Here is a 19,451-nt window from a genome sequence, read left to right on the forward strand (position 1 = left end):
GGCAAAAATTACTCGATTTCGCCCAACGTGGGGCTCGAACCCACGACTCTGAGATTAAGAGTCTCATGCTCTACCGACTGAGCTAGCCGGGCTCCCTCCTTAAGACAGTATGCAGACCAATCCCTTTTTGTGAAAAAAATCAAATCCTGGATATTCCTCTACTCTTGTTTTGCAAGGAAAGCCAGATTTATACATCCTTCAGAGGACAGAGTGTCAAAAAAAAATAAGAGAAAATGAAAACGGAAGTTGTGAGAACTTCATTTTGAGATTGCATAAGAATTCAAATTCCTCTCACATGCTAAAGAATACCTGAACCCTTTTGATTAAACCACTTTAGTTGTTATAATGAGACCATATTTGAAAGCCATCTGTGATTTTTCTGTTCTTACTCTGCAATGACCATGGGCAATGACAAGTTAAAAATAAAATGTATGCAAATTCTATAATGGAGAATGCGGGCATCAACCCCGCTACCTCTCGCATGCTAAGCGAGCGCTCTACCATTTGGGCTAATTCCCCTGAGTGTATAATCTGCATAACATGAAAAAAGTAACCTCACTGCCTTCCACACTTTATTTGCAGTCCAATTGCCCATAACAGTGTTCAGTTCACTCCTAACTTATGCCTTACCTCCACTTATGGGATGTTTTACAGTTCAGGTTGGCCTGTTTACTACTCGAATATGAGTGATATTGTGGTGTGTTCATCTAGACTCATACCCTACCTAATCTTGAAGTTAAATTTCCCACCAATGAGAAACCAAGGGAGATACCATTTTTGATAGTTATTGCATGTCTAATGCAAGAATAATCACCAGATTATGAGAGTCCAGCAAAAATTACTCATTTTCGCCCAACGTGGGGCTCAAACCCACGACCCTGAGATTAAGAGTCTCATGCTCTACCGACTGAGCTAGCCGGGCTCCCACTTCAAGATGGTATGCAGACTAATCATTTTTTATGAAGGAAATCCATTCCTGGACAATTTTTGGGAGTTATTGCAGGTCTAATGCAAGATTAATCTCCATATTATGAGAGTCAATGCAATATTCAGGCAAAAATTACTCGATTTCGCCCAACGTGGGGCTCGAACCCACGACCCTGAGATTAAGAGTCTCATGCTCTACCGACTGAGCTAGCCGGGCTCCCTCCTTAAGACAGTATGCAGACCAATCCCTTTTTGTGAAAAAAATCAAATCCTGGATATTCCTCTACTCTTGTTTTGCAAGGAAAGCCAGATTTATACATCCTTCAGAGGACAGAGTGTCAAAAAAAAATAAGAGAAAATGAAAACGGAAGTTGTGAGAACTTCATTTTGAGATTGCATAAGAATTCAAATTCCTCTCACATGCTAAAGAATACCTGAACCCTTTTGATTAAACCACTTTAGTTGTTATAATGAGACCATATTTGAAAGCCATCTGTGATTTTTCTGTTCTTACTCTGCAATGACCATGGGCAATGACAAGTTAAAAATAAAATGTATGCAAATTCTATAATGGAGAATGCGGGCATCAACCCCGCTACCTCTCGCATGCTAAGCGAGCGCTCTACCATTTGGGCTAATTCCCCTGAGTGTATAATCTGCATAACATGAAAAAAGTAACCTCACTGCCTTCCACACTTTATTTGCAGTCCAATTGCCCATAACAGTGTTCAGTTCACTCCTAACTTATGCCTTACCTCCACTTATGGGATGTTTTACAGTTCAGGTTGGCCTGTTTACTACTCGAATATGAGTGATATTGTGGTGTGTTCATCTAGACTCATACCCTACCTAATCTTGAAGTTAAATTTCCCACCAATGAGAAACCAAGGGAGATACCATTTTTGATAGTTATTGCATGTCTAATGCAAGAATAATCACCAGATTATGAGAGTCCAGCAAAAATTACTCATTTTCGCCCAACGTGGGGCTCAAACCCACGACCCTGAGATTAAGAGTCTCATGCTCTACCGACTGAGCTAGCCGGGCTCCCACTTCAAGATGGTATGCAGACTAATCATTTTTTATGAAGGAAATCCATTCCTGGACAATTTTTGGGAGTTATTGCAGGTCTAATGCAAGATTAATCTCCATATTATGAGAGTCAATGCAATATTCAGGCAAAAATTACTCGATTTCGCCCAACGTGGGGCTCGAACCCACGACCCTGAGATTAAGAGTCTCATGCTCTACCGACTGAGCTAGCCGGGCTCCCTCCTTAAGACAGTATGCAGACCAATCCCTTTTTGTGAAAAAAATCAAATCCTGGATATTCCTCTACTCTTGTTTTGCAAGGAAAGCCAGATTTATACATCCTTCAGAGGACAGAGTGTCAAAAAAAAATAAGAGAAAATGAAAACGGAAGTTGTGAGAACTTCATTTTGAGATTGCATAAGAATTCAAATTCCTCTCACATGCTAAAGAATACCTGAACCCTTTTGATTAAACCACTTTAGTTGTTATAATGAGACCATATTTGAAAGCCATCTGTGATTTTTCTGTTCTTACTCTGCAATGACCATGGGCAATGACAAGTTAAAAATAAAATGTATGCAAATTTTATAATGGAGAATGCGGGCATCAACCCCGCTACCTCTCGCATGCTAAGCGAGCGCTCTACCATTTGAGCTAATTCCCCTGAGTGTTTAATCTGCATAACATGAAAAAAGTAACCTCACTGCCTTCCACACTTTATTTGCAGTCCAATTGCCCATAACAGTATTCAGTTCACTCCTAACTTATGCCTTACCTCCACTTATGGGATGTTTTACAGTTCAGGTTGGCCTGTTTACTACTCGAATATGAGTGATATTGTGGTGTGTTCATCTAGACTCATATCCTACCTAATCTTGAAGTTAAATTTCCCACCAATGAGAAACCAAGGGAGATACCATTTTTGATAGTTATTGCATGTCTAATGCAAGAATAATCACCAGATTATGAGAGTCCAGCAAAAATTACTCATTTTCGCCCAACATGGGGCTCGAACCCACGACCCTGAGATTAAGAGTCTCATGCTCTACCGACTGAGCTAGCCGGGCTCCCACTTCAAGATGGTATGCAGACTAATCATTTTTTATGAAGGAAATCCATTCCTGGACAATTTTTGGGAGTTATTGCAGGTCTAATGCAAGATTAATCTCCATATTATGAGAGTCAATGCAATATTCAGGCAAAAATTACTCGTTTTCGCCCAACGTGGGGCTCGAACCCACGACCCTGAGATTAAGAGTCTCATGCTCTACCGACTGAGCTAGCCAGGCTCCCACTTCAAGATGGTATGCAGACTAATCATTTTTTATGAAGGAAATCCATTCCTGGACAATTTTTGGGAGTTATTGCAGGTCTAATGCAAGATTAATCTCCATATTATGAGAGTCAATGCAATATTCAGGCAAAAATTACTCGTTTTCGCCCAACGTGGGGCTCGAACCCACGACCCTGAGATTAAGAGTCTCATGCTCTACCGACTGAGCTAGCCGGGCTCCCTCCTTAAGACAGTATGCAGACCAATCCCTTTTTGTGAAAAAAATCAAATCCTGGATATTCCTCTACTCTTGTTTTGCAAGGAAAGCCAGATTTATACATCCTTCAGAGGACAGAGTGTCAAAAAAAAATAAGAGAAAATGAAAACGGAAGTTGTGAGAACTTCATTTTGAGATTGCATAAGAATTCAAATTCCTCTCACATGCTAAAGAATACCTGAACCCTTTTGATTAAACCACTTTAGTTGTTATAATGAGACCATATTTGAAAGCCATCTGTGATTTTTCTGTTTTATAATGGAGAATGCGGGCATCGATCCCGCTACCTCTCGCATGCTAAGCGAGCACTCTACCATTTGAGCTAATCCCCCTGTGTGTTTAATCTGCATAACATGAAAAAAGTAACCTCACTGCCTTCCACACTTTATTTGCAGTCCAATTGCCCATAACAGTGTTCAGTTCACTCCTAACTTATGCCTTACCTCCACTTATGGGATGTTTTACAGTTCAGGTTGGCCTGTTTACTACTCGAATATGAGTGATATTGTGGTGTGTTCATCTAGACTCATACCCTACCTAATCTTGAAGTTAAATTTCCCACCAATGAGAAACCAAGGGAGATACCATTTTTGATAGTTATTGCATGTCTAATGCAAGAATAATCGCCAGATTATGAGAGTCCAGCAAAAATTACTCATTTTCGCCCAACGTGGGGCTCGAACCCACGACCCTGAGATAAAGAGTCTCATGCTCTACCGACTGAGCTAGCCGGGCTCCCACTTCAAGATGGTATGCAGACTAATCATTTTTTATGAAGGAAATCCATTCCTGGACAATTTTGGGGAGTTATTGCAGGTCTAATGCAAGATTAATCTCCATATTATGAGAGTCAATGCAATATTCAGGCAAAAATTACTCGTTTTCGCCCAACGTGGGGCTCGAACCCACGACCCTGAGATTAAGAGTCTCATGCTCTACCGACTGAGCTAGCCGGGCTCCCTCCTTAAGACAGTATGCAGACCAATCCCTTTTTGTGAAGAAAATCAAATCCTGGATATTCCTCTACTCTTGTTTTGCAAGGAAAGCCTGATTTATACATCCTTCAGAGGACAGAGTGTCAAAAAAAAAATAAGAGAAAATGAAAACGGAAGTTGTGAGAACTTCATTTTGAGATTGCATAAGAATTCAAATTCCTCTCACATGCTAAAGAATACCTGAACCCTTTTGATTAAACCACTTTAGTTGTTATAATGAGACCATATTTGAAAGCCATCTGTGATTTTTCTGTTCTTACTCTGCAATGACCATGGGCAATGACAAGTTAAAAATAAAATGTATGCAAATTTTATAATGGAGAATGCGGGCATCAACCCTGCTACCTCTCGCATGCTAAGCGAGCGCTCTACCATTTGGGCTAATTCCCCTGAGTGTTTAATCTGCATAACATGAAAAAAGTAACCTCACTGCCTTCCACACTTTATTTGCAGTCCAATTGCCCATAACAGTGTTCAGTTCACTCCTAACTTATGCCTTACCTCCACTTATGGGATGTTTTACAGTTCAGGTTGGCCTGTTTACTACTCGAATATGAGTGATATTGTGGTGTGTTCATCTAGACTCATACCCTACCTAATCTTGAAGTTAAATTTCCCACCAATGAGAAACCAAGGGAGATACCATTTTTGATAGTTATTGCATGTCTAATGCAAGAATAATCACCAGATTATGAGAGTCCAGCAAAAATTACTCATTTTCGCCCAACGTGGGGCTCAAACCCACGACCCTGAGATTAAGAGTCTCATGCTCTACCGACTGAGCTAGCCGGGCTCCCACTTCAAGATGGTATGCAGACTAATCATTTTTTATGAAGGAAATCCATTCCTGGACAATTTTTGGGAGTTATTGCAGGTCTAATGCAAGATTAATCTCCATATTATGAGAGTCAATGCAATATTCAGGCAAAAATTACTCGTTTTCGCCCAACGTGGGGCTCGAACCCACGACCCTGAGATTAAGAGTCTCATGCTCTACCGACTGAGCTAGCCGGGCTCCCTCCTTAAGACAGTATGCAGACCAATCCCTTTTTGTGAAGAAAATCAAATCCTGGATATTCCTCTACTCTTGTTTTGCAAGGAAAGCCTGATTTATACATCCTTCAGAGGACAGAGTGTCAAAAAAAAAATAAGAGAAAATGAAAACGGAAGTTGTGAGAACTTCATTTTGAGATTGCATAAGAATTCAAATTCCTCTCACATGCTAAAGAATACCTGAACCCTTTTGATTAAACCACTTTAGTTGTTATAATGAGACCATATTTGAAAGCCATCTGTGATTTTTCTGTTCTTACTCTGCAATGACCATGGGCAATGACAAGTTAAAAATAAAATGTATGCAAATTTTATAATGGAGAATGCGGGCATCAACCCCGCTACCTCTCGCATGCTAAGCGAGCGCTCTACCATTTGGGCTAATTCCCCTGAGTGTTTAATCTGCATAACATGAAAAAAGTAACCTCACTGCCTTCCACACTTTATTTGCAGTCCAATTGCCCATTCAGTTCACTCCTAACTTATGCCTTACCTCCACTTATGGGATGTTTTACAGTTCAGGTTGGCCAGTTTACTACTCGAATATGAGTGATATTGTGGTGTGTTCATCTAGACTCATACCCTACCTAATCTTGAAGTTAAATTTCCCACCAATGAGAAACCAAGGGAGATACCATTTTTGATAGTTATTGCATGTCTAATGCAAGAATAATCACCAGATTATGAGAGTCCAGCAAAAATTACTCATTTTCGCCCAACGTGGGGCTCAAACCCACGACCCTGAGATTAAGAGTCTCATGCTCTACCGACTGAGCTAGCCGGGCTCCCACTTCAAGATGGTATGCAGACTAATCATTTTTTATGAAGGAAATCCATTCCTGGACAATTTTTGGGAGTTATTGCAGGTCTAATGCAAGATTAATCTCCATATTATGAGAGTCAATGCAATATTCAGGCAAAAATTACTCGATTTCGCCCAACGTGGGGCTCGAACCCACGACCCTGAGATTAAGAGTCTCATGCTCTACCGACTGAGCTAGCCGGGCTCCCTCCTTAAGACAGTATGCAGACCAATCCCTTTTTGTGAAAAAAATCAAATCCTGGATATTCCTCTACTCTTGTTTTGCAAGGAAAGCCAGATTTATACATCCTTCAGAGGACAGAGTGTCAAAAAAAAATAAGAGAAAATGAAAACGGAAGTTGTGAGAACTTCATTTTGAGATTGCATAAGAATTCAAATTCCTCTCACATGCTAAAGAATACCTGAACCCTTTTGATTAAACCACTTTAGTTGTTATAATGAGACCATATTTGAAAGCCATCTGTGATTTTTCTGTTCTTACTCTGCAATGACCATGGGCAATGACAAGTTAAAAAAAAAATGTATGCAAATTTTATAATGGAGAATGCGGGCATCGATCCCGCTACCTCTCGCATGCTAAGCGAGCACTCTACCATTTGAGCTAATTCCCCTGTGTGTTTAATCTGCATAACTTGAAAAAAGTAACCTCACTGCCTTCCACACTTTATTTGCAGTCCAATTGCCCATAACAGTGTTCAGTTCACTCCTAACTTATGCCTTACCTCCACTTATGGGATGTTTTACAGTTCAGGTTGGCCTGTTTACTACTCGAATATGAGTGATATTGTGGTGTGTTCATCTAGACTCATACCCTACCTAATCTTGAAGTTAAATTTCCCACCAATGAGAAACCAAGGGAGATACCATTTTTGATAGTTATTGCATGTCTAATGCAAGAATAATCACCAGATTATGAGAGTCCAGCAAAAATTACTCATTTTCGCCCAACGTGGGGCTCGAACCCACGACCCTGAGATTAAGAGTCTCATGCTCTACCGACTGAGCTAGCCGGGCTCCCACTTCAAGATGGTATGCAGACTAATCATTTTTTATGAAGGAAATCCATTCCTGGACAATTTTTGGGAGTTATTGCAGGTCTAATGCAAGATTAATCTCCATATTATGAGAGTCAATGCAATATTCAGGCAAAAATTACTCGTTTTCGCCCAACGTGGGGCTCAAACCCACGACCCTGAGATTAAGAGTCTCATGCTCTACCGACTGAGCTAGCCGGGCTCCCTCCTTAAGACAGTATGCAGACCTATCCCTTTTTGTGAAAAAAATCAAATCCTGGATATTCCTCTACTCTTGTTTTGCAAGGAAAGCCAGATTTATACATCCTTCAGAGGACAGAGTGTCAAAAAAAATAAGAGAAAATGAAAATGGAAGTTGTGAGAACTTCCTTTTGAGATTGCATAAGAATTCAAATTTCTCTCACATGCTAAAGAATACCTGAACCCTTTTGATTAAACCACTTTAGTTGTTATAATGAGACCATATTTGAAAGCCATCTGTGATTTTTCTGTTCTTACTCTGCAATGACCATGGGCAATGACAAGTTAAAAATAAAATGTATGCAAATTTTATAATGGAGAATGCGGGCATCGATCCCGCTACCTCTCGCATGCTAAGCAAGCGCTCTACCATTTGAGCTAATTCCCCTGTGTGTTTAATCTGCATAACATGAAAAAAGTAACCTCACTGCCTTCCACACTTTATTTGAAGTCCAATTGCCCATAAAAGTGTTCAGTTCACTCCTAACTTATGCCTTACCTCCACTTATGGGATGTTTTACAGTTCAGGTTGGCCTGTTTACTACTCGAATATGAGTGATATTGTGGTGTGTTCATCTAGACTCATACCCTACCTAATCTTGAAGTTAAATTTCCCACCAATGAGAAACCAAGGGAGATACCATTTTTGATAGTTATTGCATGTCTAATGCAAGAATAATCACCAGATTATGAGGATCCAGCAAAAATTACTCATTTTCGCCCAACGTGGAGCTCGAACCCACGACCCTGAGATTAAAAGTCTCATGCTCTACCGACTGAGCTAGCCGGGCTCCCACTTCAAGATGGTATGCGGACTAATCATTTTTTATGAAGGAAATCCAGTCCTGGACAATTTTTGGGAGTTATTGCAGGTCTAATGCAAGATTAATCTTCATAATATGAGAGTCAATGCAATATTCAGGCAAAAATTACTCGATTTCGCCCAACGTGGGGCTCGAACCCACGACCCTGAGATTAAGAGTCTCATGCTCTACCGACTGAGCTAGCCGGGCTCCCTCCTTAAGACAGTATGCAGACCAATCCCTTTTTGTGAAAAAAATCAAATCCTGGATATTCCTCTACTCTTGTTTTGCAAGGAAAGCCAGATTTATACATCCTTCAGAGGACAGAGTGTCAAAAAAAATAAGAGAAAATGAAAACGGAAGTTGTGAGAACTTCATTTTGAGATTGCATAAGAATTCAAATTCCTCTCACATGCTAAAGAATACCTGAACCCTTTTGATTAAACCACTTTAGTTGTTATAATGAGACCACATTTGAAAGCCATCTGTGATTTTTCTGTTTTATAATGGAGAATGCGGGCATCGATCCCGCTACCTCTCGCATGCTAAGCGAGCACTCTACCATTTGAGCTAATTCCCCTGTGTGTTTAATCTGCATAACATGAAAAAAGTAACCTCACTGCCTTCCACACTTTATTTGCAGTCCAATTGCCCATAACAGTGTTCAGTTCACTCCTAACTTATGCCTTACCTCCACTTATGGGATGTTTTACAGTTCAGGTTGGCCTGTTTACTACTCGAATATGAGTGATATTGTGGTGTGTTCATCTAGACTCATACCCTACCTAATCTTGAAGTTAAATTTCCCACCAATGAGAAACCAAGGGAGATACCATTTTTGATAGTTATTGCATGTCTAATGCAAGAATAATCGCCAGATTATGAGAGTCCAGCAAAAATTACTCATTTTCGCCCAACGTGGGGCTCGAACCCACGACCCTGAGATTAAGAGTCTCATGCTCTACCGACTGAGCTAGCCGGGCTCCCACTTCAAGATGGTATGCAGACTAATCATTTTTTATGAAGGAAATCCATTCCTGGACAATTTTTGGGAGTTATTGCAGGTCTAATGCAAGATTAATCTCCATATTATGAGAGTCACTGCAATATTCAGGCAAAAATTACTCGTTTTCGCCCAACGTGGGGCTCGAACCCACGACCCTGAGATTAAGAGTCTCATGCTCTACCGACTGAGCTAGCCGGGCTCCCTCCTTAAGACAGTATGCAGACCAATCCCTTTTTGTGAAGAAAATCAAATCCTGGATATTCCTCTACTCTTGTTTTGCAAGGAAAGCCTGATTTATACATCCTTCAGAGGACAGAGTGTCAAAAAAAAATAAGAGAAAATGAAAACGGAAGTTGTGAGAACTTCATTTTGAGATTGCATAAGAATTCAAATTCCTCTCACATGCTAAAGAATACCTGAACCCTTTTGATTAAACCACTTTAGTTGTTATAATGAGACCATATTTGAAAGCCATCTGTGATTTTTCTGTTCTTACTCTGCAATGACCATGGGCAATGACAAGTTAAAAATAAAATGTATGCAAATTTTATAATGGAGAATGCGGGCATCAACCCCGCTACCTCTCGCATGCTAAGCGAGCGCTCTACCATTTGGGCTAATTCCCCTGAGTGTTTAATCTGCATAACATGAAAAAAGTAACCTCACTGCCTTCCACACTTTATTTGCAGTCCAATTGCCCATAACAGTGTTCAGTTCACTCCTAACTTATGCCTTACCTCCACTTATGGGATGTTTTACAGTTCAGGTTGGCCTGTTTACTACTCGAATATGAGTGATATTGTGGTGTGTTCATCTAGACTCATACCCTACCTAATCTTGAAGTTAAATTTCCCACCAATGAGAAACCAAGGGAGATACCATTTTTGATAGTTATTGCATGTCTAATGCAAGAATAATCACCAGATTATGTGAGTCCAGCAAAAATTACTCATTTTCGCCCAACGTGGGGCTCAAACCCACGACCTTAAGATTAAGAGTCTCATGCTCTACCGACTGAGCTAGCCGGGCTCCCACTTCAAGATGGTATGCAGACTAATCATTTTTCATGAAGGAAATCCATTCCTGGACAATTTTTGGGAGTTATTGCAGGTCTAATGCAAGATTAATCTCCATATTATGAGAGTCAATGCAATATTCAGGCAAAAATTACTCGATTTCGCCCAACGTGGGGCTCGAACCCACGACCCTGAGATTAAGAGTCTCATGCTCTACCGACTGAGCTAGCCGGGCTCCCTCCTTAAGACAGTATGCAGACCAATCCCTTTTTGTGAAAAAAATCAAATCCTGGATATTCCTCTACTCTTGTTTTGCAAGGAAAGCCAGATTTATACATCCTTCAGAGGACAGAGTGTCAAAAAAAAATAAGAGAAAATGAAAACGGAAGTTGTGAGAACTTCATTTTGAGATTGCATAAGAATTCAAATTCCTCTCACATGCTAAAGAATACCTGAACCCTTTTGATTAAACCACTTTAGTTGTTATAATGAGACCATATTTGAAAGCCATCTGTGATTTTTCTGTTCTTACTCTGCAATGACCATGGGCAATGACAAGTTAAAAATAAAATGTATGCAAATTTTATAATGGAGAATGCGGGCATCAACCCCGCTACCTCTCGCATGCTAAGCGAGCGCTCTACCATTTGAGCTAATTCCCCTGAGTGTTTAATCTGCATAACATGAAAAAAGTAACCTCACTGCCTTCCACACTTTATTTGCAGTCCAATTGCCCATAACAGTGTTCAGTTCACTCCTAACTTATGCCTTACCTCCACTTATGGGATGTTTTACAGTTCAGGTTGGCCTGTTTACTACTCGAATATGAGTGATATTGTGGTGTGTTCATCTAGACTCATACCCTACCTAATCTTGAAGTTAAATTTCCCACCAATGAGAAACCAAGGGAGATACCATTTTTGATAGTTATTGCATGTCTAATGCAAGAATAATCACCAGATTATGAGAGTCCAGCAAAAATTACTCATTTTCGCCCAACGTGGGGCTCGAACCCACGACCCTGAGATTAAGAGTCTCATGCTCTACCGACTGAGCTAGCCGGGCTCCCACTTCAAGATGGTATGCAGACTAATCATTTTTTATGAAGGAAATCCATTCCTGGACAATTTTTGGGAGTTATTGCAGGTCTAATGCAAGATTAATCTCCATATTATGAGAGTCAATGCAATATTCAGGCAAAAATTACTCGTTTTCGCCCAACGTGGGGCTCGAACCCACGACCCTGAGATTAAAAGTCTCATGCTCTACCGACTGAGCTAGCCGGGCTCCCACTTCAAGATGGTATGCAGACTAATCATTTTTTATGAAGGAAATCCATTCCTGGACAATTTTCTGGGAGTTATTGCAGGTCTAATGCAAGATTAATCTCCATATTATGAGAGTCAATGCAATATTCAGGCAAAAATTACTCGTTTTCGCCCAACGTGGGGCTCGAACCCACGACCCTGAGATTAAGAGTCTCATGCTCTACCGACTGAGCTAGCCGGGCTCCCTCCTTAAGACAGTATGCAGACCAATCCCTTTTTGTGAAAAAAATCAAATCCTGGATATTCCTCTACTCTTGTTTTGCAAGGAAAGCCAGATTTATACATCCTTCAGAGGACAGAGTGTCAAAAAAAAATAAGAGAAAATGAAAACGGAAGTTGTGAGAACTTCATTTTGAGATTGCATAAGAATTCAAATTCCTCTCACATGCTAATGAATACCTGAACCCTTTTGATTAAACCACTTTAGTTGTTATAATGAGACCATATTTGAAAGCCATCTGTGATTTTTCTGTTTTATAATGGAGAATGCGGGCATCGATCCCGCTACCTCTCGCATGCTAAGCGAGCACTCTACCATTTGAGCTAATTCCCCTGTGTGTTTAATTTGCATAACATGAAAAAAGTAACCTCACTGCCTTCCACACTTTATTTGCAGTCCAATTGCCCATAACAGTGTTCAGTTCACTCCTAACTTATGCCTTACCTCCACTTATGGGATGTTTTACAGTTCAGGTTGGCCTGTTTACTACTCGAATATGAGTGATATTGTGGTGTGTTCATCTAGACTCATACCCTACCTAATCTTGAAGTCAAATTTCCCACCAATGAGAAACCAAGGGAGATACCATTTTTGATAGTTATTGCATGTCTAATGCAAGAATAATCGCCAGATTATGAGAGTCCAGCAAAAATTACTCATTTTCGCCCAACGTGGGGCTCAAACCCACGACCCTGAGATTAAGAGTCTCATGCTCTACCGACTGAGCTAGCCGGGCTCCCACTTCAAGATGGTATGCAGACTAATCATTTTTTATGAAGGAAATCCATTCCTGGACAATTTTTGGGAGTTATTGCAGGTCTAATGCAAGATTAATCTCCATATTATGAGAGTCAATGCAATATTCAGGCAAAAATTACTCGTTTTCACCCAACGTGGGGCTCGAACCCACGACCCTGAGATTAAGAGTCTCATGCTCTACCGACTGAGCTAGCCGGGCTCCCTCCTTAAGACAGTATGCAGACCAATCCCTTTTTGTGAAAAAAATCAAATCCTGGATATTCCTCTACTCTTGTTTTGCAAGGAAAGCCAGATTTATACATCCTTCAGAGGACAGAGTGTCAAAAAAAAATAAGAGAAAATGAAAACGGAAGTTGTGAGAACTTCATTTTGAGATTGCATAAGAATTCAAATTCCTCTCACATGCTAAAGAATACCTGAACCCTTTTGATTAAACCACTTTAGTTGTTATAATGAGACCATATTTGAAAGCCATCTGTGATTTTTCTGTTTTATAATGGAGAATGCGGGCATCGATCCCGCTACCTCTCGCATGCTAAGCGAGCACTCTACCATTTGAGCTAATCCCCCTGTGTGTTTAATCTGCATAACATGAAAAAAGTAACCTCACTGCCTTCCACACTTTATTTGCAGTCCAATTGCCCATAACAGTGTTCAGTTCACTCCTAACTTATGCCTTACCTCCACTTATGGGATGTTTTACAGTTCAGGTTGGCCTGTTTACTACTCGAATATGAGTGATATTGTGGTGTGTTCATCTAGACTCATACCCTACCTAATCTTGAAGTTAAATTTCCCACCAATGAGAAACCAAGGGAGATACCATTTTTGATAGTTATTGCATGTCTAATGCAAGAATAATCGCCAGATTATGAGAGTCCAGCAAAAATTACTCGTTTTCGCCCAACGTGGGGCTCGAACCCACGACCCTGAGATTAAGAGTCTCATGCTCTACCGACTGAGCTAGCCGGGCTCCCACTTCAAGATGGTATGCAGACTAATCATTTTTTATGAAGGAAATCCATTCCTGGACAATTTTCTGGGAGTTATTGCAGGTCTAATGCAAGATTAATCTCCATATTATGAGAGTCAATGCAATATTCAGGCAAAAATTACTCGTTTTCGCCCAACGTGGGGCTCGAACCCACGACCCTGAGATTAAGAGTCTCATGCTCTACCGACTGAGCTAGCCGGGCTCCCTCCTTAAGACAGTATGCAGACCAATCCCTTTTTGTGAAGAAAATCAAATCCTGGATATTCCTCTACTCTTGTTTTGCAAGGAAAGCCTGATTTATACATCCTTCAGAGGACAGAGTGTCAAAAAAAAAATAAGAGAAAATGAAAACGGAAGTTGTGAGAACTTCATTTTGAGATTGCATAAGAATTCAAATTCCTCTCACATGCTAAAGAATACCTGAACCCTTTTGATTAAACCACTTTAGTTGTTATAATGAGACCATATTTGAAAGCCATCTGTGATTTTTCTGTTCTTACTCTGCAATGACCATGGGCAATGACAAGTTAAAAATAAAATGTATGCAAATTTTATAATGGAGAATGCGGGCATCAACCCCGCTACCTCTCGCATGCTAAGCGAGCGCTCTACCATTTGGGCTAATTCCCCTGAGTGTTTAATCTGCATAACATGAAAAAAGTAACCTCACTGCCTTCCACACTTTATTTGCAGTCCAATTGCCCATAACAGTGTTCAGTTCACTCCTAACTTATGCCTTACCTCCACTTATGGGATGTTTTACAGTTCAGGTTGGCCTGTTTACTACTCGAATATGAGTGATATTGTGGTGTGTTCATCTAGACTCATACCCTACCTAATCTTGAAGTTAAATTTCCCACCAATGAGAAACCAAGGGAGATACCATTTTTGATAGTTATTGCATGTCTAATGCAAGAATAATCACCAGATTATGAGAGTCCAGCAAAAATTACTCATTTTCGCCCAACGTGGGGCTCAAACCCACGACCCTGAGATTAAGAGTCTCATGCTCTACCGACTGAGCTAGCCGGGCTCCCACTTCAAGATGGTATGCAGACTAATCATTTTTCATGAAGGAAATCCATTCCTGGACAATTTTTGGGAGTTATTGCAGGTCTAATGCAAGATTAATCTCCATATTATGAGAGTCAATGCAATATTCAGGCAAAAATTACTCGATTTCGCCCAACGTGGGGCTCGAACCCACGACCCTGAGATTAAGAGTCTCATGCTCTACCGACTGAGCTAGCCGGGCTCCCTCCTTAAGACAGTATGCAGACCAATCCCTTTTTGTGAAAAAAATCAAATCCTGGATATTCCTCTACTCTTGTTTTGCAAGGAAAGCCAGATTTATACATCCTTCAGAGGACAGAGTGTCAACAAAAAATAAGAGAAAATGAAAACGGAAGTTGTGAGAACTTCATTTTGAGATTGCATAAGAATTCAAATTCCTCTCACATGCTAAAGAATACCTGAACCCTTTTGATTAAACCACTTTAGTTGTTATAATGAGACCATATTTGAAAGCCATCTGTGATTTTTCTGTTCTTACTCTGCAATGACCATGGGCAATGACAAGTTAAAAATAAAATGTATGCAAATTTTATAATGGAGAATGCGGGCATCAACCCCGCTACCTCTCGCATGCTAAGCGAGCGCTCTACCATTTGAGCTAATTCCCCTGAGTGTTTAATCTGCATAACATGAAAAAAGTAACCTCACTGCCTTCCACACTTTATTTGCAGTCCAATTGCCCATAACAGTGTTCAGTTCACTCCTAACTTATGCCTTACCTCCACTTATGGGATGTTTTACAGTTCAGGTTGGCCTGTTTACTACTCGAATATGAGTGATATTGTGGTGTGTTCATCTAGACTCATACCCTACCTAATCTTGAAGTTAAATTTCCCACCAATGAGAAACCAAGGGAGATACCATTTTTGATAGTTATTGCATGTCTAATGCAAGAATAATCACCAGATTATGAGAGTCCAGCAAAAATTACTCATTTTCGCCCAACGTGGGGCTCGAACCCACGACCCTGAGATTAAGAGTCTCATGCTCTACCGACTGAGCTAGCCGGGCTCCCACTTCAAAATGGTATGCAGACTAATCATTTTTTATGAAGGAAATCCATTCCTGGACAATTTTTGGGAGTTATTGCAGGTCTAATGCAAGATTAATCTCCATATTTTGAGAGTCAATGCAATATTCAGGCAAAAATTACTCGTTTTCGCCCAACGTGGGGCTCGAACCCACGACCCTAAGATTAAGAGTCTCATGCTCTACCGACTGAGCTAGCCGGGCTCCCACTTCAAGATGGTATGCAGACTAATCATTTTTTATGAAGGAAATCCATTCCTGGACAATTTTCTGGGAGTTATTGCAGGTCTAATGCAAGATTAATCTCCATATTATGAGAGTCAATGCAATATTCAGGCAAAAATTACTCGTTTTCGCCCAACGTGGGGCTCGAACCCACGACCCTGAGATTAAGAGTCTCATGCTCTACCGACTGAGCTAGCCGGGCTCCCTCCTTAAGACAGTATGCAGACCAATCCCTTTTTGTGAAAAAAATCAAATCCTGGATATTCCTCTACTCTTGTTTTGCAAGGAAAGCCAGATTTATACATCCTTCAGAGGACAGAGTGTCAAAAAAAAATAAGAGAAAATGAAAACGGAAGTTGTGAGAACTTCATTTTGAGATTGCATAAGAATTCAAATTCCTCTCACATGCTAATGAATACCTGAACCCTTTTGATTAAACCACTTTAGTTGTTATAATGAGACCATATTTGAAAGCCATCTGTGATTTTTCTGTTTTATAATGGAGAATGCGGGCATCGATCCCGCTACCTCTCGCATGCTAAGCGAGCACTCTACCATTTGAGCTAATTCCCCTGTGTGTTTAATCTGCATAACATGAAAAAAGTAACCTCACTGCCTTCCACACTTTATTTGCAGTCCAATTGCCCATAACAGTGTTCAGTTCACTCCTAATTTATGCCTTACCTCCACTTATGGGATGTTTTACAGTTCAGGTTGGCCTGTTTACTACTCGAATATGAGTGATATTGTGGTGTGTTCATCTAGACTCATACCCTACCTAATCTTGAAGTCAAATTTCCCACCAATGAGAAACCAAGGGAGATACCATTTTTGATAGTTATTGCATGTCTAATGCAAGAATAATCGCCAGATTATGAGAGTCCAGCAAAAATTACTCATTTTCGCCCAACGTGGGGCTCGAACCCACGACCCTGAGATTAAGAGTCTCATGCTCTACCGACTGAGCTAGCCGGGCTCCCACTTCAAGATGGTATGCAGACTAATCATTTTTTATGAAGGAAATCCATTCCTGGACAATTTTTGGGAGTTATTGCAGGTCTAATGCAAGATTAATCTCCATATTATGAGAGTCAATGCAATATTCAGGCAAAAATTACTCGTTTTCGCCCAACGTGGGGCTCGAACCCACGACCCTGAGATTAAGAGTCTCATGCTCTACCGACTGAGCTAGCCGGGCTCCCTCCTTAAGACAGTATGCAGACCAATCCCTTTTTGTGAAAAAAATCAAATCCTGGATATTCCTCTACTCTTGTTTTGCAAGGAAAGCCAGATTTATACATCCTTCAGAGGACAGAGTGTCAAAAAAAAATAAGAGAAAATGAAAACGGAAGTTGTGAGAACTTCATTTTGAGATTGCATAAGAATTCAAATTCCTCTCACATGCTAAAGAATACCTGAACCCTTTTGATTAAACCACTTTAGTTGTTATATTGAGACCATATTTGAAAGCCATCTGTGATTTTTCTGTTCTTACTCTGCAATGACCATGGGCAATGACAAGTTAAAAATAAAATGTATGCAAATTTTATAATGGAGAATGCGGGCATCGATCCCGCTACCTCTCGCATGCTAAGCGAGCGCTTTACTATTTGAGCTAATTCCCCTGTGTGTTTAATCTGCATAACATGAAAAAAGTAACCTTACTGCGTTCCACACTTTATTTGAAGTCCAATTGCCCATAACAGTGTTCAGTTCACTCCTAATTTATGCCTTACCTCCACTTATGGGATGTTTTACAGTTCAGGTTGGCCTGTTTACTACTCGAATATGAGTGATATTGCGCTGTGTTCATCTAGACTCATACCCTAGCTAATCTTGAAGTTAAATTTCCCACCAATGAGAAACCAAGGGAGATACCATTTCTGATAGTTATTGCATGTCTAATGCAAGATTATTCACCAGATTATGAGAGTCAATGCAATAATCCAGCAAAAATTACTCATTTTCGCCCAACGTGGGGCTCGAACCCACGACCCTGAGATTAAGAGTCTCATGCTCTACCGACTGAGCTAGCCGGGCTCCCACTTCAAGATGGTATGCAGACTAATCATTTTTTATGAAGGAAATCCATTCCTGGACAATTTTTGGGAGTTATTGCAGGTCTAATGCAAGATTAATCTCCATATTATGAGAGTCAATGCAATATTCAGGCAAAAATTACTCGTTTTCGCCCAACGTGGAGCTCGAACCCACGACCCTGAGATTAAGAGTCTCATGCTCTACCCACTGAGCTAGCCGGGCTCCCTCCTTAAGACAGTATGCAGACCAATCCCTTTTTGTGAAAAAAATCAAATCCTGGATATTCCTCTACTCTTGTTTTGCAAGGAAAGCCAGATTTATACATCCTTCAGAGGAAAGAGTGTCAAAAAAAATAAGAGAAAATGAAAATGGAAGTTGTGAGAACTTCATTTTGAGATTGCATAAGAATTCAAATTCCTCTCACATGCTAAAGAATACCTGAACCCTTTTGATTAAACCACTTTAGTTGTTATAATGAGACCATATTTGAAAGCCATCTGTGATTTTTCTGTTCTTACTCTGCAATGACCATGGGCAATGACAAGTTAAAAATAAAATGTATGCAAATTTTATAATGGAGAATGCGGGCATCGATCCCGCTACCTCTCGCATGCTAAGCGAGCGCTCTACCATTTGAGCTAATTCCCCTGTGTGTTTAATCTGCATAACATGAAAAAAGTAACCTCACTGCCTTCCACACTTTATTTGAAGTCCAATTGCCCATAACAGTGTTCAGTTCACTCCTAACTTATGCCTTACCTCCACTTATGGGATGTTTTACAGTTCAGGTTGGCCTGTTTACTACTCGATTATGAGTGATATTGTGGTGTGTTCATCTAGACTCATACTCTACCTAATATTGAAGTTAAATTTCCCACCAATGAGAAACCAAGGGAGATACCATTTTTGATAGTTATTGCATGTCTAATGCAAGAATAATCACCAGATTATGAGAGTCCAGCAAAAATTACTCATTTTCGCCCAACGTGGGGCTCGAACCCACGACCCTGAGATTAAGAGTCTCATGCTCTACCGACTGAGCTAGCCGGGCTCCCACTTCAAGATGGTATGCAGACTAATCATTTTTTATGAAGGAAATCCATTCCTGGACAATTTTTGGGAGTTATTGCAGTTCTAATGCAAGATTAATCTCCATATTATGAGAGTCAATGCAATATTCAGGCAAAAATTACTCATTTTCACCCAACGTGGGGCTCGAACCCACGACCCTGAGATTAAGAGTCTCATGCTCTACCGACTGAGCTAGCCGGGCTCCCTCCTTAAGACAGTATGCAGACCAATC

General features: G+C 40.4%; 2 non-coding genes across 2 annotated transcripts; both read right to left on the reverse strand.

Moving 5' to 3' along the window:
- Window positions 1-11,693: 11,693 nt before the first annotated feature.
- Window positions 11,694-11,766, reverse strand: TRNAK-UUU (transfer RNA lysine (anticodon UUU)). The gene has a single exon. It is a non-coding gene; the product is annotated as a tRNA-Lys (tRNA).
- Window positions 11,767-18,723: 6,957 nt separating this feature from the next.
- TRNAA-AGC (transfer RNA alanine (anticodon AGC)) lies at window positions 18,724-18,796 on the reverse strand. Its single transcript has one exon. It is a non-coding gene; the product is annotated as a tRNA-Ala (tRNA).
- Window positions 18,797-19,451: the final 655 nt, after the last annotated feature.

This window comes from Lissotriton vulgaris, chromosome 1_1 (genome assembly GCF_964263255.1).
Source record: "Lissotriton vulgaris chromosome 1_1, aLisVul1.2, whole genome shotgun sequence".
Lineage (NCBI taxonomy): Eukaryota > Metazoa > Chordata > Amphibia > Caudata > Salamandridae > Lissotriton > Lissotriton vulgaris.